Below are 24,137 nucleotides of genomic sequence, written 5' to 3' on the forward strand. Positions count from 1 at the left end.
CTGTACCCCAGTGTTGTACAGTGACAGACCCATCCCCACCAGTACTGTACCCCAGTGTTATACAGTGACAGACCCGAACCCCCCAGTACTGTACCCCAGTGTTGTACAGTGACAGACCCGTCCCCATCAGAATTGTACCCCAGTGTTATACAGTAACAGACCCGTCCCCACCAGTACTGTACCCCAGTGTTATACAGTGACAGACCCATCCCCACCAGTACTGTACCCCAGTGTTATACAGTGACAGACCCGTCCCCTACAGTACTGTACCCCAGTGTTATACAGTGACAGACCTGTCCCCACCAGTACTGTACCCCAGTGTTATACAGTGACAGACCTGCCCCCACCAGTACAGTACCCCAGTGTTATAGAGTAAATACCCGTCCCCACCAGTACTGTACCCCAGTGTTATACAGTGACAGACCGGTCCCCACCAGTACTGGACCCCAGTGTTATACAGTGACAGACCCGTCCCCACCAGTTCTGAACCCCAGTGTTATACAGTGACATACCTGTCCCCACAAGTACTGTACCCCAGTGTTATACAGTGACAGACCTGTCCCCACCAGTACTGTACCCCAGTGATATACAGTGACAGACCCGTCCCCACCAGTACTGTAGCCCAGTGTTATACAGTGACTGACCTGTCCCCACCAGTACTGTACCTCAGTGTTACACAGAGACAGACCTGTCCCCTCCAGTACTGTACCCCAGTGTTATACAGTGACAGGCCCGCCCCCACCAGTACTGTACCCCAGTGTTGTAAAGTGACAGACCCGTCCCCATCAGAATTGTACCCCAGTGTTATACAGTAACAGACCCGTCCCCACCAGTACTGTACCGCAGTGTTATAGAGTGACAGACCCATCCCCACCAGTACTGTACCCCAGTGTTATACAGTAACAGACCTGTCCCCACCAGTACTGTACCCCAGTGTTATACAGTGACAGACCCGTCCCCACCAGTACTGTACCCCAGTCTTGTACAGTGACAGACCCGTCCACATCAGTAATTTACCACAGCTTTATACAGTGACAGACCCGTCCCCTCCAGTACCGTACCCCAGTGTTATACAGTGACAGAACCCTCCCCACCAGTACTGTACCCCAGTGTTGTTCAGTGTAAGACCTGTCCCCATCAGTACTATACACCAGTGTTATACAGTTAAAGGCCAGACCCCACCAGTACTGTAACCCAGTGTTATAAAGTGACAGGACTTACCTGACCAGTAGTGTCCCCCAGTGTTATACAGTGACAGACCAACCCCATCATCGTAGTTCTTCAGTGTTTTACAGTGACAGACCTGTCCCCACCAGTACTGTACCACAGAGTGAAACCGTGACAGACCTATCCCGACCAGCACTGCACACCAGTGTTATACAGTGACAGACCTGTCCCCACCAGTACTGTACCCCAGTGTTATATACTGACCGACCTGTCCCCACCAGTACTGCACCCCAGTGTTATACACTGACAGACCCGACCCCACAAGTACTGTTCCCCAGTGTTATACAGTGACAGACCTGTCCCTACCAGTACTGTAACCCAGTGTTATACAGTGACAGACCTGTCCCCACCAGTACTGTACCCCAGTGTTATACAGTGACACACCCGTCCCCACCAGTACTGTACCCCAGTGTTATACAGCGACAGGCCTGTCCCCACCAGTATTGTACCCCAGTGTTATACAGTGACAGGCCTGTCCCCACCAGTATTGTACCCCAGTGTTATACAGCGACAGACAAGTCCCGACCAGAACTGTCCCCCAGGATTATACAGTGACAGACATGTCCCAACCAGTACTGTACCCCAGTGTTATTTTGTGGCAGACCCGTCGCCACCAGTACTGTACCCCAGTGTTATACAGTGACAGACTCATCCCCAACAGTAAAATCCCCCAGTGTTTTACAGTGACAGACCTGTCTCCACCAGTACTGCACCCCAGTGTTATACAGTGACAGACCCGTCCCCACCAGTACTGTACCCCAGTGTTATACAGTGACCGACCTGTCCCCACCAGTACTGTACCCCAGTGTTATACAGTGACAGACCTGTCCCCACCAGTACTGTACCCCAGTGTTATTCAGTGACACACCCGTCCCCACCAGTACTGTACCCCAGTGATATACAGTGACAGGCCTTTCCCCGCCAGTACTGTACACCAGGGTTATACAGTGACAGACCGGTCCCCACCAGTTGTGGACCCCAGTGTTATACAGTGACAGACCTGTCCCGACCAGTACTGTTCCCCAGAGATATACATTGACAGACCTGTCCCCACCAGTACTGTACCCCATTGCTATACAGTGGCAGACCAGTCCCCACCAGTACTGTACCCCAGTGTGATACAGTGACACACCTGTCCCCACCAGTACTGTAGCCCAGTGTTATACAGCGACAGACAAGTCCCGACCAGAACTGTCCCCCAGGATTATACAGTGACAGACCTGTCCCCAGCTGCACTGTACCCCAGTGTTATACAGTGACAGACCTGTCCCCAACAGTACCGTAACCCAGTGTTATACAGTGACAGACCCGCCCCCACCAGTACTGTACCCCAGTGTTGTACAGTGACAGACCCGTCCCCACCAGTACTGTACCCCAGTGCTATACAGTGACAGACCTGTCCCCAACAGTACCGTAACCCAGTGTTATACAGTGACAGACCCGCCCCCACCAGTACTGTACCCCAGTGTTATACAGTGACAGACCCGTCCCCACCAGTACTGTACCCCAGTGTTATACGGTGACAGACCTGTCCCCACCAGTACTTTACCCCAGTGTTATACAGTGACAGACCCATCCCCACCAGTACTGTACCCCCGTGTTATAAAGTGACAGGACTTACCCGACCACTACTGTCCCCCAGTGTTGTACAGTGACAGACCCGTCCCCACCACTACTTTACCCCAGTGTTTTACAGTGACAGACCTCTCCCCACCAGTACTGTACCCCAGTGTTGTACAGTGACAGACCCGTCCCCATCAGTACTGTACCCCAGTGTTTTACAGTGACAGACCTCTCCCCACCAGTACTGTACCCCAGTGTTGTACAGTGACAGACCTGTCCCCACCAGTACTTTACCCCAGTGTTATACAGTGACAGACCCATCCCCACCAGTACTGTACCCCCGTGTTATAAAGTGACAGGACTTACCCGACCACTAGTGTCCCCCAGTGTTGTACAGTGACAGACCCGTCCCCACCAGTACTGTACCCCAGTGTTTTACAATGACAGACCTCTCCCCACCAGTACTGTACCCCAGTGTTGTACAGTGACAGACCTGTCCCCACCAGTACTGTACCCCAGTGGTTTACAGTGACAGACCTGTCCACACCAGTACTGTACCCCAGTGTTATACAGTGACAGACCCGTCCCAACCAGTACTGTACCCCAGTGTTGTACAGTGGCAGACCGGTCCCCATCAGTACTGTACCCCAGTGTTATACAGTGACAGACCCGTCCCCACCAGTACTGTACCCCAGTGTTGTACAATGAAAGACCTGTCCCCATCAGAACTGTACCCCAGTGTAATAAAGTGACAGGACTTACCCGACGAGTAGTGTCCCCCCGTGTTATACAGTGACAGACCCGTCCACACCAGTACTGTACCTCAGAGTTATACAGTGACAGACCCGTCCCAACCAGTACTGTACCCCAGTGTTATACAGTGACAGACCCGTCCCAACCAGTACTGCACCCCAGTGTTATACACTGACAGACCCGACCCCACAAGTACTGTTCCCCAGTGTTATACAGTGACAGACCTGTCCCTACCAGTACTGTACCCCAGTGTTATACAGTGACAGACCTGTCCCCACCAGTACTGTACCCCAGTGTTATACAGTGACACACCCGTCCCCACCAGTACTGTACCCCAGTGTTATACAGCGACAGGCCTGTCCCCACCAGTATTGTACCCCAGTGTTATACAGTGACAGGCCTGTCCCCACCAGTATTGTACCCCAGTGTTATACAGCGACAGACAAGTCCCGACCAGAACTGTCCCCCAGGATTATACAGTGACAGACATGTCCCAACCAGTACTGTACCCCAGTGTTATTTTGTGGCAGACCCGTCGCCACCAGTACTGTACCCCAGTGTTATACAGTGACAGACTCATCCCCAACAGTAAAATCCCCCAGTGTTTTACAGTGACAGACCTGTCTCCACCAGTACTGCACCCCTGTGTTATACAGTGACAGACCCGTCCCCACCAGTACTGTACCCCAGTGTTATACAGTGACCGACCTGTCCCCACCAGTACTGTACCCCAGTGTTATACAGTGACAGACCTGTCCCCACCAGTACTGTACCCCAGTGTTATTCAGTGACACACCCGTCCCCACCAGTACTGTACCCCAGTGTTATACAGTGACAGGCCTTTCCCCGCCAGTACTGTACACCAGGGTTATACAGTGACAGACCGGTCCCCACCAGTTGTGGACCCCAGTGCTATACAGTGACAGACCTGTCCCGACCAGTACTGTTCCCCAGAGTTATACATTGACAGACCTGTCCCCACCAGTACTGTACCCCATTGCTATACAGTGGCAGACCAGTCCCCACCAGTACTGTACCCCAGTGTGATACAGTGACACACCTGTCCCCACCAGTACTGTAGCCCAGTGTTATACAGCGACAGACAAGTCCCGACCAGAACTGTCCCCCAGGATTATACAGTGACAGACCTGTCCCCAGCTGCACTGTACCCCAGTGTTATACAGTGACAGACCTGTCCCCAACAGTACCGTAACCCAGTGTTATACAGTGACAGACCCGCCCCCACCAGTACTGTACCCCAGTGTTGTACAGTGACAGACCCGTCCCCACCAGTACTGTACCCCAGTGTTATACAGTGACAGACCTGTCCCCAACAGTACCATAACCCAGTGTTATACAGTGACAGACCCGCCCCCACCAGTACTGTACCCCAGTGTTATACAGTGACAGACCCGTCCCCACCAGTACTGTACCCCAGTGTTATACGGTGACAGACCTGTCCCCACCAGTACTTTACCACAGTGTTATACAGTGACAGACCCATCCCCACCAGTACTGTACCCCCGTGTTATAAAGTGACAGGACTTACCCGACCACTACTGTCCCCCAGTGTTGTACAGTGACAGACCCGTCCCAACCACTACTTTACCCCAGTGTTTTACAGTGACAGACCTCTCCCCACCAGTACTGTACCCCAGTGTTGTACAGTGACAGACCCGTCCCCATCAGTACTGTACCCCAGTGTTTTACAGTGACAGACCTCTCCCCACCAGTACTGTACCCCAGTGTTGTACAGTGACAGACCTGTCCCCACCAGTACTTTACCCCAGTGTTATACAGTGACAGACCCATCCCCACCAGTACTGTACCCCCGTGTTATAAAGTGACAGGACTTACCCGACCACTAGTGTCCCCCAGTGTTGTACAGTGACAGACCCGTCCCCACCAGTACTGTACCCCAGTGTTTTACAGTGACAGACCTCTCCCCACCAGTACTGTACCCCAGTGTTGTACAGTGACAGACCTGTCCCCACCAGTACTGTACCCCAGTGGTTTACAGTGACAGACCTGTCCACACCAGTACTGTACCCCAGTGTTATACAGTGACAGACCCGTCCCAACCAGTACTGTACCCCAGTGTTGTACAGTGGCAGACCGGTCCCCATCAGTACTGTACCCCAGTGTTATACAGTGACAGACCCGTCCCCACCAGTACTGTACCCCAGTGTTGTACAATGAAAGACCTGTCCCCATCAGAACTGTACCCCAGTGTTATAAAGTGACAGGACTTACCCGACGAGTAGTGTCCCCCCGTGTTATACAGTGACAGACCCGTCCACACCAGTACTGTACCTCAGAGTTATACAGTGACAGACCCGTCCCAACCAGTACTGTACCCCAGTGTTATACAGTGACAGACCCGTCCCAACCAGTACTGTACCCCAGTGTTATACAGTGACAGACCCGTCCCAACCAGTACTGTACCACAGTGTTATACAGTGACAGACCCGTCCCAACCAGTATTGTACACCAGTGTTATACAGTGACAGACCCGTCCCCACCAGTACTGTACCCCAGTGTTATACAGTGACAGACCTGTCCACACCAGTAGTGTAGCCCAGTGTTATACAGTGACAGACCCGTCCCCAACAGTACTGTACCTCAGTGTTATACAGTAACAGATTTGTCCCCACCAGTACTATGTCCCAGTGTTATACAGTGACAGACGTGTCCCCACCAGTACTGGACCCCAGAGTTATAGAGTGACAGAACCGTTCCGCACCAGTACTCTACCCCAATGTTATACAGTGACAGATCCATCCGCACCAGTACTATGCCCCAGTGTTATACAGTGACAGACCCGTCCCCACCAGTACTGTACCGCAGTGTTATACAGTGACAGACCCATCCCCACCAGTACTGTACCCCCGTGTTATAAAGTGACAGGACTTACCCGACCACTAGTGTCCCCCAGTGTTGTACAGTGACAGACCCTTCCCCACCAGTTCTGTACCCCAGTGTTTTACAGTGACAGACCTCTCCCCACCAGTACTGTACCCCAGTGTTGTACAGTGACAGACCTGTCCCCACCAGTACTGTACCCCAGTGGTTTACAGTGACAGACCTGTCCCCACCAGTACTGTACCCCAGTGTTATATAGTGACAGACCCGTCCCCACCAGTACTGTACGCCAGTGTTGTACAGTGACAGACCCGTCCCCATCAGTACTGTACCCCAGTGTTGTACAGTGACAGACCCGTCCCCATCAGTACTGTACCCCAGTGCTATACAGTGACAGACCTGTCCCCACAGTACTGTACCCCAGTGTTGCACAATGAAAGACCTGTCCCCATCAGTACTGTACCCCAGTGTTATACAGTGACAGACCTGTCCCCACCAGTACTGTACCCCCAGTGTTATAAAGTGACAGGACTTACCCGACCAGTATTGTCCCCCAGTGTTATACAGTGACAGACGAACCCGATCAGTGTAGTCCTTCAGTGTTTTACTGTGACAGACCCGTCCCCACCAGTATTGTATCCCGGTGTTATACAGTGACAGACCTGTCGCCACCAGTACTGTACACCAGTGTTATACACTGACAGACCCGTCCCCACCAGTACAGTGCCCCAGTGTTATACAGTGATAGACGTGTCCCCACCAGTACTGTACCTCAGCGTTATACAGAAACAGATCCGTCCACACCAGTACTGTACCCCAGTGTTATACAGTGACAGACCCGTCCCCACCAGTACTGTACCCCAGTGTTATACAGTGACAGACACATCCCCACCAGTACTGTACCCCAGTGTTATACAGTGACAGACCTGTCCCCATCAGTACTGTACCCCAGTGTTATACAGTGACAGACCTGTCCCCAACAGTACCGTACCCCAGTGCTATACAGTGTCAGACCCGCCCCCACCAGTACTGTACCCCAGTGTTATACAGTGACAGACCTGTCCCCAACAGTACTGTACCCCAGTGTTATACAGTGACAGACCCATCCCCACCAGTACTGTACCCCAGTGTTATGCGGTGACAGACCTGTCCCCACCAGTACTTTACCCCAGTGTTATACAGTGACAGACCCATCCCCCCAGTACTGTACCCCCGTGTTATAAAGTGACAGGACTTACCCGACCACTAGTGTCCCCCAGTGTTGTACAGTGACAGACCCGTCCCAACCACTACTTTACCCCAGTGTTTTACAGTGACAGACCTCTCCCCACCAGTACTGTACCCCAGTGTTGTACAGTGACAGACCCGTCCCCATCAGTACTGTACCCCAGTGTTTTACAGTGACAGACCTCTCCCCACCAGTACTGTACCCCAGTGTTGTACAGTGACAGACCTGTCCCCACCAGTACTTTACCCCAGTGTTATACAGTGACAGACCCATCCCCACCAGTACTGTACCCCCGTGTTATAAAGTGACAGGACTTACCCGACCACTAGTGTCCCCCAGTGTTGTACAGTGACAGACCCGTCCCCACCAGTACTGTACCCCAGTGTTTTACAGTGACAGACCTCTCCCCACCACTACTGTACCCCAGTGGTTTACAGTGACAGACCTGTCCGCACCAGTACTGTACCCCAGTGTTATACAGTGACAGACCCGTCCCCACCAGTACTGTACCCCAGTGTTATACAGTGACAGACCTGTCCGCACCAGTACTGTACCCCAGTGTTATACAGTGACAGACCCGTCCCCACCAGTACTGTACCCCAGTGTTATACAGTGACAGACCCGTCCCCACCAGTACTGTACCCCAGTGTTATACAGTGACAGACCTGTCCCCACCAGTACAGTACCCCAGTGTTATACAGTAACAGGTCTGTTCCCACCAGTACTGTACCCCAATGTTATACAGTGAGAGACCTGTCCCCACCAGTACTGTACCCCAGTGTTATACAGTGACAGACCTGTCCCCACCAGTACTGTACCCCAGTGTTAAAGAGTGACAGACCTGTCCCCACCAGTACTGTACCCCAGTGTTATACAGTAACAGACCCATCCCCACCAGTACTGTACCCCAGTGTTATACAGTGACAGACCCGTCCCCACCCGTACTGTACCCCAGTGTTATACAGTGACAGACCCGTCCCCACCAGTATTGTATCCCAGTGTTTCTCAGTGACAGACCTGTCCCCACCTGTACTGTACGCCAGTGTTATACAGTGACAGACCTGTCCCCATCAGTACTGTACCTCAGTGTTACACAGTGACAGACAAGTCCCGACCAGAACTGTACCCCAGTGTTATACAGTGACAGACCCGTCGCACCAGTACTGTACCCCAGTGTTATACAGTGACAGACCTGTCCACAACTGCACTGTACACCAGTGTTATACAGTGACAAACCTGTCCCCACCAGTACTGTACCCCAGTGTTATACAGTGACAAGAGTGACCCCACCAGTAGTGTACCCCAGTGTTATACAATGACAGACCTGACCCCACCAGTAGTGTCCCCCAGTGTTATACAGTGACAGACCTGACCCCACCAGTAGTGTCCCCCAATGTTATACAGTGACAGACCTAACCCCACCAGTAGTGTCCCCCAGTGTTATACAGTGACAGACCCGTCCCCACCAGTACTGTACCCCAGTGTTATCCAGTCACGGGCCTGTTCCCACCAGTACTGTGCCCCAGTGTTATACAGTGAAAGGACTGATCCCTCCAATAGTGTCCCCCAGAGTTATACAGTGACAGACCTGTCCACACCAGTACTCCACCCCAGTGTTATACATTGACAGACCTGTCCCCATCTGTACTGTACCCCAGTGTTATACAGTGACAGACCCGTCCCCATCAGTACTGTACCCCAGTGTTATACAGTGACAGACCTGTCCCCAACAGTACCGTAACCCAGTGTTATACAGTGACAGACCCGCCCCCACCAGTACTGTACCCCAGTGTTGTACAGTGACAGACCCGTCCCCACCAGTACTGTACCCCAGTGTTATACGGTGACAGACCTGTCCCCACCAGTACTTTACCCCAGTGTTATACAGTGACAGACCCGTCCCCACCAATACTGTACCCCAGTATTATACAGTGACAGACCTGTCCCACCAGTACTGTACACCAGTGTTGTACAATGACAGACCTGTCCCCACCAGTACTGTACCCCAGTGTTATACAGTGACAGACACGTCCCCACCAGTACTGTACCCCAGTGTTGTACAATGAAAGACCTGTCCCCATCAGTACTGTACCCCAGTGTTATACTGTGACAGACCTGTCCCCACAAGTACTGTACCCCAGTGTTATACAGTGACAGACCCGTCCCAACGAGTACTGTACCCCAGTGTTATGCAGTGAGAGACCCGTCCCCACCAGTACTGTACCCCAGTGTTATACAGTGACAGATCTGTCCCCACCAGTACTGGACCCCAGTGTTATACAGTGACAGACCCGTCCCCACCAGTACTGGACCCCAGTGTTATACAGTGACATACGTGTCTACACCAGTGATACACCCCAATGTTATAGTGACAGTCCTTTCCCCACCAGTACTGTACCCCAGTGTTACACAATGACACACCTGTCCCCACCAGTACTGTACCCCAGTGTTTTACAGTGACAGATCTGTCCCCACCAGTACTGTACCCCAGTGTTATTCAGTAACAGACCTTTCCCTACCGGCACTGTACCCCAGGGTAATACAGTGACAGACCCATCCCCACCAGTACTGTACCCCAGTGTTATACAGTGACAGACCCGTCCCCACCAGTACTGAACCCCAGTGTTATACAGTGACAGACCTGTCCCCACCAGTACTGTACCCCAATGTTATACAGTGACAGACCTGTCCCCACCAGTACTGTACCCCAGTGTTATACAGTGACAGACCCGTCCCCACCAGTACTGTACCCCAGTGTTATACAGTGACAGACCCGTGCCCACCAGTACTGTACCCGTGTTATACAGTGACAGACCTGTCCCCACCAGTATTGTATCCCAGTGTTATACAGTGACAGACCTGTCTCCCCCAGTACTGTACCCCAGTGTTATACAGTGACTGAACTTTCCCCACCAGTACTGTACCCCAGTGTTATACAGAGACAGACCTGTCCCCAACATTACTGTACCCCAGTGTTATACAGTGACAGACATGTCCCGACCAGTACTCTACACCAGGATTATACAGAGACAGACTTGTCCAGACTACTACTGTACCCCACTGTTATACAGTGACAGACCCGTCCCCATCAGTACTGTGCACCAGTGTTATACAGTGACAGACCTGTCCCCACCAGTACTGTACCCCTGTGTTATACAGTAACAGACCTGTCCCCACCATTACTGTACCCCAGTGTTATACAGTGACAGACCCGTCCCCACCAGTACTGTACCCCAGTGTTATACAGTGACAGACCTGTCCCCACCAGTACTGTAGACCAGTGTTATACAGTGACAGACACGTCCCCACCAGTACTGTACCCCAGTGTTGTACAATGAAAGACCCGTCCCCACCAGTACTGTACCCCAGTTTTATACAGTGACAGACCTGTCCCCACCAGTACTGTACCCGTGTTGTATATTGACAGACCCGTCCCCATCAGTACTGTACCCCATTGTTATACAGTGACAGACCCGTCCCAACCTGTACTGTACCCCAGTGTTATACAGTGACAGACCCGCCCCCACCAGTACTGTACCCCAGTGTTGTACAGTGTCAGACCCGTCCCCACCAGTACTGTAGCCCAGTGTTATACAGTGACAGACCTGTCCCCACCAGTACTGTAGACCAGTGTTATACCGTGACAGACACGTCCCCACCAGTACTGTACCCCAGTGTTGTACAATGAAAGACCTGTCCCCATCAGTACTGTACCCCAGTGTTATACAGTGACAGACCTGTCCCCACAAGTACTGTACCCCAGTGTTATACAGTGACAGACCCGTCCCTACGAGTACTGTACCCCAGTGTTATGCAGTGAGAGACCCATCCCCACCAGTACTGTACCCCAGTGTTATACAGTGACAGATCTGTCCCCACCAGTACTGGACCCCAGTGTTATACAGTGACAGACCCGTCCCCACCAGTACTGGACCCCAGTGTTATACAGTGACATACGTGTCTCCACCAGTGATACACTCCAATGTTATAGTGACAGTCCTTTCCCCACCATTACTGTACCCCAGTGTTACACAATGACACACCTGTCCCCACCAGTACTGTACCCCAGTGTTTTACAGTGACAGATCTGTCCCCACCAGTACTGTACCCCAGTGTTATACAGTGACAGGCCTTTCCCCACCAGTACTGTTGCCCAGTGTTATTCAGTGACAGACCTTTCCCTACCGGCACTGTACCCCAGGGTTATACAGTGACAGAGCCATCCCCACCAGTACTGTACCCCAGGGTTATACAGTGACAGACCTGTCCCTACCAGTACTGTACCCCAGTGTTATACAGTGAGAGACCCGTCCCCACCAGTACTGAACCCCAGTGTTATACAGTGACAGACCTGTCCCCACCTGTACTGTACCCCAATGTTATACAGTGACAGACCTGTCCCCACCAGTACTGTACCCCAGTGTTATACAGTGACAGACCCGTCCCCACCAGTACTGTACCCCAGTGTTATACAGTGACAGACCAGTCCCCACCAGTACTGTAGCCCAGTGTTATACAGTGACAGACCCGTCCCCACCAGTACTGTACCCCAGTGTTATACAGTGACAGACCCGTCCCCACCAGTACTGTACCACAGTGTTATACAGTGACAGACCTGTCTCCACCAGTACTTTTCCGCAGTGTTATACAGTGTTAGACCCGTGCCCACCAGTACTGTACCCGTGTTATAAAGTGACAGACCTGTCCCCACCAGTATTGTATCCCAGTGTTATACAGTGACAGACCTGTCTCCCCCAGTACTGTACCCCAGTGTTAATCAGTGACAGACCTGTCCCCACCAGTACTGTACCCGTGTTGTATATTGACAGACCCGTCCCCATCAGTACTGTACCCCATTGTTATACAGTGACAGACCCGTCCCAACCAGTACTGTACCCCAGTGTTATACAGTGACAGACCCGCACCCACCAGTACTGTACCCCAGTGTTGTACAGTGTCAGACCCGTCCCCACCAGTACTGTAGCACAGTGTTATACAGTGACAGACCTGTCCCCACCAGTACTGTAGACCAGTGTTATACAGTGACAGACCCGTCCCCACCAGTACTGTACCCCAGTATTATACAGTGACAGACCTGTCCCACCAGTACTGTACCCCAGTGTTGTACAATGACAGACCTGTCCCCACCAGTACTGTACCCCAGTGTTATACAGTGACAGACACGTCCCCACCAGTACTGTACCCCAGTGTTGTATAATGATAGACCTGTCCCCATCAGTACTGTACCCCAGTGTTATACAGTGACAGACCTGTCCCCACAAGTACTGTACCCCAGTGTTATACAGTGACAGACCCGTCCCAACGAGTACTGTACCCCAGTGTTATGCAGTGAGAGACCCGTCCCCACCAGTACTGTACCCCAGTGTTATACAGTGACAGATCTGTCCCCACCAGTACTGGACCCCAGTGTTATACAGTGACAGACCCGTCCCCACCAGTACTGGACCCCAGTGTTATACAGTGACATACGTGTCTCCACCAGTGATACACCCCAATGTTATAGTGACAGTCCTTTCCCCACCAGTACTGTACCCCAGTGTTACACAATGACACACCTGTCCCCACCAGTACTGTACCCCAGTGTTATTCAGTGACAGACCTTTCCCTACCGGCACTGTACCCCAGGGTTATACAGTGACAGACCCATCCCCACCAGTACTGTACCCCAGTGTTATACAGTGAGAGACCCGTCCCCACCAGTACTGAACCCCAGTGTTATACAGTGAAAGACCTGTCCCCACCAGTACTGTACCCCAATGTTATACAGTGACAGACACGTCCCCACCAGTACTGTACCCCAGTGTTATACAGTGACAGACCCGTCCCCACCAGTACTGTACCCCAGTGTTATACAGTGACAGACCCGTCCCCACCAGTACTGTAGCCCAGTGTTATACAGTGACAGACCCGTCCCCACCAGTACTGTACCCCAGTGTTATACAGTGACAGACCCGTCCCCACCAGTACTGTACCACAGTGTTATACAGTGACAGACCTGTCCCCACCAGTACTTTACCGCAGTGTTATACAGTGTTAGACCCGTGCCCACCAGTACTGTACCCGTGTTTTACAGTGACAGACCTGTCCCCACCAGTATTGTATCCCAGTGTTATACAGTGACAGACCTGTCTCCCCCAGTACTGTACCCCAGTGTTGTACAGTGACAGACGCGTCCCCATCAGTACTGTACCCCAGTGTTATACAGTGACAGACCCGTCCCCACCAGTACTGTACACCAGTGTTATACAGTGACAGACCCGTCCACACCAGTAGTGTACCCCAGTGTTACACAGTGACACACCTGTCCGCACCAGGACTGTACCCCAGTGTTATACAGTGACAGACCCGTCCCCACCAGTACTGTACCCCAGTGTTATACAGTGACAGACCTGTTCCCACCAGTACAGTACCCCACTGTTATTCAATGACAGACCCGTCCCCACCAGTACTGTACCCCAGTGTTACACAGTGACAGACCTGTCCCCAACAGTACTGTGCCCCAGTGTTGTACATCGACAGACCCGTCCCCACCAGTACTGTGCCCCAGTGTTGTACATCGACAGACCCGTCCCCACCAGTACTGTACCCCAGTGTTATTCAGTGACAGACCCGTCCCCACCACTACTGTGCCCCAGTGTTGTACATCGACAGACCCGTCCACATCAGTACTGTACCCCAGTGTTATACAGTGACAGACCAGTTCCCACCAGTACTGTACCCCAGTGTTATTCAGTGACAGACCCGTCCCCACCAGTACTGTACCCCAGTATTATACAGTGACAGACCTGTCCCACCAGTACTGTACCCCAGTGTTGTACAATGACAGACCTGTCCCCACCAGTACTGTACCCCAGTGTTATACAGTGACAGACCCGTCCCCACCACTACTGTGCCCCAGTGTTGTACATCGACAGACCCGTCCACATCAGTACTGTACCCCAGTGTTATACAGTGACAGACCTGTTCCCACCAGTACTGTTCCCCAGTGTTATTCAGTGACAGACCCGTCCCCACCAGTACTGTACCCCAGTATTATACAGTGACAGACCTGTCCCACCAGTACTGTACACCAGTGTTGTACAATGACAGACCTGTCCCCACCAGTACTGTACCCCAGTGTTATACAGTGACAGACACGTCCCCACCAGTACTGTACCCCAGTGTTGTACAATGAAAGACCTGTCCCCATCAGTACTGTACCCCAGTGTTATACAGTGACAGACCTGTCCCCACAAGTACTGTACCACAGTGTTATACAGTGACAGACCCGTCCCAACGAGTACTGTATCCCAGTGTTATGCAGTGAGAGACCCGTCCCCACCAGTACTGTACCCCAGTGTTATACAGTGACAGATCTGTCCCCCCCAGTACTGGACCCCAGTGTTATACAGTGACAGACCCGTCCCCACCAGTACTGGACCCCAGTGTTATACAGTGACATACGTGTCTCCACCAGTGATACACCCCAATGTTATAGTGACGGTCCTTTCCCCACCAGTACTGTACCCCAGTGTTACACAATGACACACCTGTCCCCACCAGTACTGTACCCCAGTGTTTTACAGTGACAGATCTGTCCCCACCAGTACTGTACCCCAGTGTTATTCAGTGACAGACCTTTCCCTACCGGCACTGTACCCCAGGGTTATACAGTGACAGACCCATCCCCACCAGTACTGTACCCCAGTGTTATACAGTGAGAGACCCGTCCCCACCAGTACTGAACCCCAGTGTTATACAGTGACAGACCTGTCCCCACCAGTACTGTACCCCAATGTTATACAGTGACAGACCTGTCCCCACCAGTACTGTACCCCAGTGTTATACAGTGACAGACCCGTCCCCACCAGTACTGTACCCCAGTGTTATACAGTGACAGACCCGTCCCCACCAGTACTGTAGCCCAGTGTTATACAGTGACAGACCCGTCCCCACCAGTACTGTACCCCAGTGTTATACAGTGACAGACCCGTCCCCACCAGTACTGTACCACAGTGTTATACAGTGACAGACCTGTCCCCACCAGTACTGTACCCCAGTGTTATACAGTGACAGACCCGCCCCCACCAGTACTGTACCCCAGTGTTGTACAGTGTCAGACCCGTCCCCACCAGTACTGTAGCCCAGTGTTATACAGTGACAGACCTGTCCCCACCAGTACTGTAGACCAGTGTTATACAGTGACAGACACGTCCCCACCAGTACTGTACCCCAGTGTTGTACAATGAAAGACCCGTCCCCACCAGTACTGTACCCCAGTGTTATACAGTGACAGACCTGTCCCCACCAGTACTGTACCCCAGTGTTACACAGTGACAGACCCGTCCCCACCAGTACTGTACCCCATTGTTATACAGTGACAGACACGTCCCCACCAGTACTGTACCCCAGTGTTGTACAATGAAAGACCCGTCCCCACCAGTACTGTACCCCAGTGTTATACAGTGACAGACCTGTCCCCACAAGTACTGTACCCCACTGTTATACAGTGACAGACCCGTCCCCACCAGTACTGTACCCCAGTGTTATACAGTGACAGATCTGTCCCCACCAGTACTGGACCCCAGTGTTATACAGTGACAGACCCGTCCCCACCAGTACTGGACCCCAGTGTTATACAGTGACATACGTGTCTCCACCAGTGATACACCCCAATGTTATAGTGACAGTCCTTTCCCCACCAGTACTGTACCCCAGTGTTACACAATGACACACCTGTCCCCACCAGTACTGTACCCCAGTGTTTTACAGTGACAGATCTGTCCCCACCAGTACTGTTGCCCAGTGTTATTCAGTGACAGACCTTTCCCTACCGGCACTGTACCCCAGGGTTATACAGTGACAGACCCATCCCCACCAGTACTGTACCCCAGGGTTATACAGTGACAGACCCGTCCCCACCAGTACTGTACCCCAGTGTTATACAGTGACAGACCCGTCCCCACCAGTACTGTACCACAGTGTTATACAGTGACAGACCTGTCTCCACCAGTACTTTACCGCAGTGTTATACAGTGTTAGACCCGTGCCCACCAGTACTGTACCCGTGTTATAAAGTGACAGACCTGTCCCCACCAGTATTGTATCCCAGTGTTAATCAGTGACAGACCTGTCCCCACCAGTACTGTACCCGTGTTGTATATTGACAGACCCGTCCCCATCAGTACTGTACCCCATTGTTATACAGTGACAGACCCGTCCCAACCAGTACTGTACCCCAGTGTTATACAGTGACAGACCCGCACCCACCAGTACTGTACCCCAGTGTTGTACAGTGTCAGACCCGTCCCCACCAGTACTGTAGCCCAGTGTTATACAGTGACAGACCTGTCCCCACCAGTACTGTAGACCAGTGTTATACAGTGACAGACCCGTACCCACCAGTAGTGTACCCCAGTGTTACACAATGACAGACCTGTCCCCACCAGCACTGTACCCCAGTGTTGTACAGTGACAGACCCGTCCCAATCAGAACTGTACCTCAGTGTTTTACCGTGACAGACCTGTTCCAACCAGTACTGTACCCCAGTGTTATACAGTGACAGACCTGTCAACACCATTACCATACCCCAGTGTTATACAGTGACAGACCCGCCCCCACGAGTACTGTACCCCAGTGTTGTACAGTGACAGACCCGTCCCCACCAGTACTGTACCCCAGTGTTATGCAGTGACAGACCTGTCCCCACCAGTACTGTACCCCAGTGTTATACAGTGACAGGCCAGACCCCACCATTACTGTAGCCCAGTGTTATACAGTTACAGGCCAGACCCCACCAGTACTGTACCCCAATGATTTACAGTGACTGAACTGTCCCCACCAGTACTGTGCCCCAGTGTTGTACAGTGACATACCCGTCCCCATCAGTACTGTACCCCAGTGTTATACAGTGACAGACCCGTCCCAACCAGTACTGTGCCCCAGTGTTGTACAGTGAGAGACCCGTCCCGATCAGAACTGTACCCCAGTCTTATACAGTGACAGACCTGTCCCCACCAGTACTGTACCCCATTGTTATACAGTGACAGACCCGTCCCCACCAGTACTGTACCCCAGTGTTAAACAGTGACAGACCCGTCCCGACCAGTACCGTACCCCAGTGTTATACAGTGACAGACCCGTCCCCACCAGTACTGTACGCCAGTGTTGTACAGTGACAGACCCATCCCCATCAGTACTGTACCCCAGTGTTATACAGTGACAGACCCGTCCCCACCAGTACTGTACTCCAGTGTTGTACAATGAAAGACCTGTCCCCATCAGAACTGTACCCCAGTGTTATAAAGTGACAGGACTTACCCGACGAGTACTTTCCCCCCGTGTTATACAGTGACAGACCCGTCCCCACCAGTACTGTACCTCAGTGTTATACAGTGACAGACCCGTCCCAACCAGTACTGTACCCCACTGTTATACAGTGACAGACCCGTCCCCAACAGGTCTGTACCCCAGTGTTACACAGTGACAGGCCTATCCCCTACAGTAAAGTCCCCCAGTGTTTTACAGTGACAGACCTGTCCCACCAGTACAGTACCCCAGTGTTATACAGTGACAAACCCGTCCCCACCAGTACTGTACCCCAGTGTTATACAGTGACAGACCCGTCCCCACCAGTACTGTACCCCAGTGTTATACAGTGACAGACCAGTCCCCAACAGTACTGTACCCTAGTGTTGTACAGTGACAGACCCGTCCCCATCTGAATTGTAACCCAGTGTTATACAGTGACAGACCCGTCCCCTCCAGTACTGTACCCCAGTGTTGTGCAGTGACAGGCCCGTTCACATCAGTACTGTACCCCAGTGTTATACAGTGACAGACCCGTCCCCTCCAGTACTGTACCCCAGTGTTATACAGTGACAGACCCGTCCCCTCCAGTACTGTACCCCAGTGTTATACAGTGACAGACCTGTCCCCACCAGTACTGTACCCCAGTGTTATACAGTGACAGACCCGCACCCATCAGTACTGTACCCCAGTGTTATACAGTGACAGACCTGTCCCCGCCAGTACAGTACCCCAGTGGTATACAGTGATAGACGTGTCCCCACCAGTACTGTACCCCAGTGTTATACAGCGACAGACCTGTCCCCACCAGTACTGTACCCCAGCGTTATACATTGACAGACCTGTCCCCACCAGTACTGTACCCGAGTGTTACACAGTGACAGACATGTCCCCACCAGTACTGTACACCATTATTATATAGAGACAGACCCATCCCCACCAGTACTGTACCCCAGTGTTATACAGTGACAGACCCGTCCCCACCAGTACTGTACCCCAGTGTTATACAGTCACAGACCCGTCCCTACCAGTACTGTACCCCAGTGTTATACAGTGACAGACCCGTTCCCACCAGTCCTGTACACCAGTGTTATAGAGTGACAGACACGTCCCCATCTGTACTGTAACCCAGTGTTATACAGTGACAGACCCGTCCCCACCAGTACTGTACCCCAGTGTTGTACAATGAAAGACCTGTCCCCATCAGTACTGTACCCCAGTGTTATACAGTGACAGACCTGTCCCCACCAGCACTGTACCCCCAGTGTTATAAAGTGACAGGACTTACCCGACCAGTAGTGTCCCCCAGTGTTATACAGTGACAGACGAACCCCATCAGTGTAGTCCTTCAGTGTTTTACTGTGACAGACCTGTCCCCACCAGTATTGTATCTCAGTGTTATACAGTGACAGACCTGTCCCCACCAGTACTGTACCCGTGTTATACAGTGACAGACTCATCCCCACCAGTACCACGCCCCAGTGTTATACAATGACAGACCTGTCCTCACCAGTACTGTATCCCAGTGTTATACAGTGTCAGACCCGTGCACTACAGTACTGAACCCCAGTGTTATACATTGACTGACCCGTCCCCACCAGTACTGTACCCCAGTGTTATACAGTGACAGACCAGTCCCCAACAGTAAAGTCCCCCAGTGTTTTACAGCGTCAGAGCCGTGCCCTACAGTACTGTACCCCAATGTTATACAGTGACAGACAGGTCCCAACCAGTGCTGTACCCCAGTGTTATACGGTGACAGACCTGTCCCCACCAGTACTGTACCCCAGTGTTGTACAGTGACAGACCCGTACCCACCAGTACTGTACCCCAGTGTTAGACAGTGACAGACCTGTCCCCACCAGTACTGTACCCCAGTGTTATACAGTGACAGACCTGTCCCCACCAGTACTGTACCCCAGTGTTATACAGTGACAGACCTGTCCCCACCAGTACTATACCCCAGTGTTATACAGTGACAGACCCGTCCCTACCAGTACTGTACCCCAGTGTTATACAGTGACAGAGCTGTCCCCACCAGTACTTTATCCCAGTGTTATACAGTGTTAGTCCCGTGCCCACCAGTACTGTACCCGTGTTATACAGTGACAGACCTGTCCCCACCAGTACTGTATCCCAGTGTTATACAGTGACAGGCCTTTCCCCACCAGTACTGTTGCCCAGTGTTATTCAGTGACAGACCTTTCCCTACCGGCACTGTACCCCAGGGTTATACAGTGACAGACCCATCCCCACCAGTACTGTACCCCAGGGTTATACAGTGACAGACCTGTCCCTACCAGTACTGTACCCCAGTGTTATACAGTGAGAGACCCGTCCCCACCAGTACTGAACCCCAGTGTTATACAGTGACAGACCTGTCCCCACCTGTACTGTACCCCAATGTTATACAGTGACAGACCTGTCCCCACCAGTACTGTACCCCAGTGTTATACAGTGACAGACCCGTCCCCACCAGTACTGTACCCCAGTGTTATACAGTGACAGACCAGTCCCCACCAGTACTGTAGCCCAGTGTTATACAGTGACAGACCCGTCCCCACCAGTACTGTACCCCAGTGTTATACAGTGACAGACCCGTCCCCACCAGTACTGTACCACAGTGTTATACAGTGACAGACCTGTCTCCACCAGTACTTTACCGCAGTGTTATACAGTGTTAGACCCGTGCCCACCAGTACTGTACCCGTGTTATAAAGTGACAGACCTGTCCCCACCAGTATTGTATCCCAGTGTTATACAGTGACAGACCTGTCTCCCCCAGTACTGTACCCCAGTGTTAATCAGTGACAGACCTGTCCCCACCAGTACTGTACCCGTGTTGTATATTGACAGACCCGTCCCCATCAGTACTGTACCCCATTGTTATACAGTGACAGACCCGTCCCAACCAGTACTGTACCCCAGTGTTATACAGTGACAGACCCGCACCCACCAGTACTGTACCCCAGTGTTGTACAGTGTCAGACCCGTCCCCACCAGTACTGTAGCACAGTGTTATACAGTGACAGACCTGTCCCCACCAGTACTGTAGACCAGTGTTATACAGTGACAGACCCGTCCCCACCAGTACTGTACCCCAGTATTATACAGTGACAGACCTGTCCCACCAGTACTGTACCCCAGTGTTGTACAATGACAGACCTGTCCCCACCAGTACTGTACCCCAGTGTTATACAGTGACAGACACGTCCCCACCAGTACTGTACCCCAGTGTTGTATAATGATAGACCTGTCCCCATCAGTACTGTACCCCAGTGTTATACAGTGACAGACCTGTCCCCACAAGTACTGTACCCCAGTGTTATACAGTGACAGACCCGTCCCAACGAGTACTGTACCCCAGTGTTATGCAGTGAGAGACCCGTCCCCACCAGTACTGTACCCCAGTGTTATACAGTGACAGATCTGTCCCCACCAGTACTGGACCCCAGTGTTATACAGTGACAGACCCGTCCCCACCAGTACTGGACCCCAGTGTTATACAGTGACATACGTGTCTCCACCAGTGATACACCCCAATGTTATAGTGACAGTCCTTTCCCCACCAGTACTGTACCCCAGTGTTACACAATGACACACCTGTCCCCACCAGTACTGTACCCCAGTGTTATTCAGTGACAGACCTTTCCCTACCGGCACTGTACCCCAGGGTTATACAGTGACAGACCCATCCCCACCAGTACTGTACCCCAGTGTTATACAGTGAGAGACCCGTCCCCACCAGTACTGAACCCCAGTGTTATACAGTGAAAGACCTGTCCCCACCAGTACTGTACCCCAATGTTATACAGTGACAGACACGTCCCCACCAGTACTGTACCCCAGTGTTATACAGTGACAGACCCGTCCCCACCAGTACTGTACCCCAGTGTTATACAGTGACAGACCCGTCCCCACCAGTACTGTAGCCCAGTGTTATACAGTGACAGACCCGTCCCCACCAGTACTGTACCCCAGTGTTATACAGTGACAGACCCGTCCCCACCAGTACTGTACCACAGTGTTATACAGTGACAGACCTGTCCCCACCAGTACTTTACCGCAGTGTTATACAGTGTTAGACCCGTGCCCACCAGTACTGTACCCGTGTTTTACAGTGACAGACCTGTCCCCACCAGTATTGTATCCCAGTGTTATACAGTGACAGACCTGTCTCCCCCAGTACTGTACCCCAGTGTTGTACAGTGACAGACGCGTCCCCATCAGTACTGTACCCCAGTGTTATACAGTGACAGACCCGTCCCCACCAGTACTGTACACCAGTGTTATACAGTGACAGACCCGTCCACACCAGTAGTGTACCCCAGTGTTACACAGTGACACACCTGTCCGCACCAGGACTGTACCCCAGTGTTATACAGTGACAGACCCGTCCCCACCAGTACTGTACCCCAGTGTTATACAGTGACAGACCTGTTCCCACCAGTACAGTACCCCACTGTTATTCAATGACAGACCCGTCCCCACCAGTACTGTACCCCAGTGTTACACAGTGACAGACCTGTCCCCAACAGTACTGTGCCCCAGTGTTGTACATCGACAGACCCGTCCCCACCAGTACTGTGCCCCAGTGTTGTACATCGACAGACCCGTCCCCACCAGTACTGTACCCCAGTGTTATTCAGTGACAGACCCGTCCCCACCACTACTGTGCCCCAGTGTTGTACATCGACAGACCCGTCCACATCAGTACTGTACCCCAGTGTTATACAGTGACAGACCAGTTCCCACCAGTACTGTACCCCAGTGTTATTCAGTGACAGACCCGTCCCCACCAGTACTGTACCCCAGTATTATACAGTGACAGACCTGTCCCACCAGTACTGTACCCCAGTGTTGTACAATGACAGACCTGTCCCCACCAGTACTGTACCCCAGTGTTATACAGTGACAGACCCGTCCCCACCACTACTGTGCCCCAGTGTTGTACATCGACAGACCCGTCCACATCAGTACTGTACCCCAGTGTTATACAGTGACAGACCTGTTCCCACCAGTACTGTTCCCCAGTGTTATTCAGTGACAGACCCGTCCCCACCAGTACTGTACCCCAGTATTATACAGTGACAGACCTGTCCCACCAGTACTGTACACCAGTGTTGTACAATGACAGACCTGTCCCCACCAGTACTGTACCCCAGTGTTATACAGTGACAGACACGTCCCCACCAGTACTGTACCCCAGTGTTGTACAATGAAAGACCTGTCCCCATCAGTACTGTACCCCAGTGTTATACAGTGACAGACCTGTCCCCACAAGTACTGTACCACAGTGTTATACAGTGACAGACCCGTCCCAACGAGTACTGTATCCCAGTGTTATGCAGTGAGAGACCCGTCCCCACCAGTACTGTACCCCAGTGTTATACAGTGACAGATCTGTCCCCCCCAGTACTGGACCCCAGTGTTATACAGTGACAGACCCGTCCCCACCAGTACTGGACCCCAGTGTTATACAGTGACATACGTGTCTCCACCAGTGATACACCCCAATGTTATAGTGACGGTCCTTTCCCCACCAGTACTGTACCCCAGTGTTACACAATGACACACCTGTCCCCACCAGTACTGTACCCCAGTGTTTTACAGTGACAGATCTGTCCCCACCAGTACTGTACCCCAGTGTTATTCAGTGACAGACCTTTCCCTACCGGCACTGTACCCCAGGGTTATACAGTGACAGACCCATCCCCACCAGTACTGTACCCCAGTGTTATACAGTGAGAGACCCGTCCCCACCAGTACTGAACCCCAGTGTTATACAGTGACAGACCTGTCCCCACCAGTACTGTACCCCAATGTTATACAGTGACAGACCTGTCCCCACCAGTACTGTACCCCAGTGTTATACAGTGACAGACCCGTCCCCACCAGTACTGTACCCCAGTGTTATACAGTGACAGACCCGTCCCCACCAGTACTGTAGCCCAGTGTTATACAGTGACAGACCCGTCCCCACCAGTACTGTACCCCAGTGTTATACAGTGACAGACCCGTCCCCACCAGTACTGTACCACAGTGTTATACAGTGACAGACCTGTCCCCACCAGTACTGTACCCCAGTGTTATACAGTGACAGACCCGCCCCCACCAGTACTGTACCCCAGTGTTGTACAGTGTCAGACCCGTCCCCACCAGTACTGTAGCCCAGTGTTATACAGTGACAGACCT

General features: G+C 52.3%; 1 long non-coding RNA gene and 1 pseudogene across 1 annotated transcript in view; one reads left to right on the forward strand and one right to left on the reverse strand.

Annotated features, from left to right (window-relative positions):
• The window catches only part of LOC144674321 (sodium/calcium exchanger 1-like), a 209,586-nt pseudogene that overhangs the window by 103,405 nt on the left and 82,044 nt on the right, over positions 1 to 24,137 (reverse strand).
• The window catches only part of LOC144674323 (uncharacterized), a 35,022-nt gene continuing 33,780 nt past the window's right edge, over positions 22,896 to 24,137 (forward strand). Inside the window, exon 1 of the long non-coding RNA XR_013574504.1 lies at positions 22,896 to 22,977. This is a non-coding gene — a long non-coding RNA (uncharacterized LOC144674323). The remainder of the gene's footprint in view (positions 22,978 to 24,137) is intronic.

This window comes from Cetorhinus maximus, unplaced genomic scaffold (assembly GCF_964194155.1).
Source record: "Cetorhinus maximus unplaced genomic scaffold, sCetMax3.hap1.1 HAP1_SCAFFOLD_627, whole genome shotgun sequence".
In the NCBI taxonomy this organism is placed as follows: domain Eukaryota; kingdom Metazoa; phylum Chordata; class Chondrichthyes; order Lamniformes; family Cetorhinidae; genus Cetorhinus; species Cetorhinus maximus.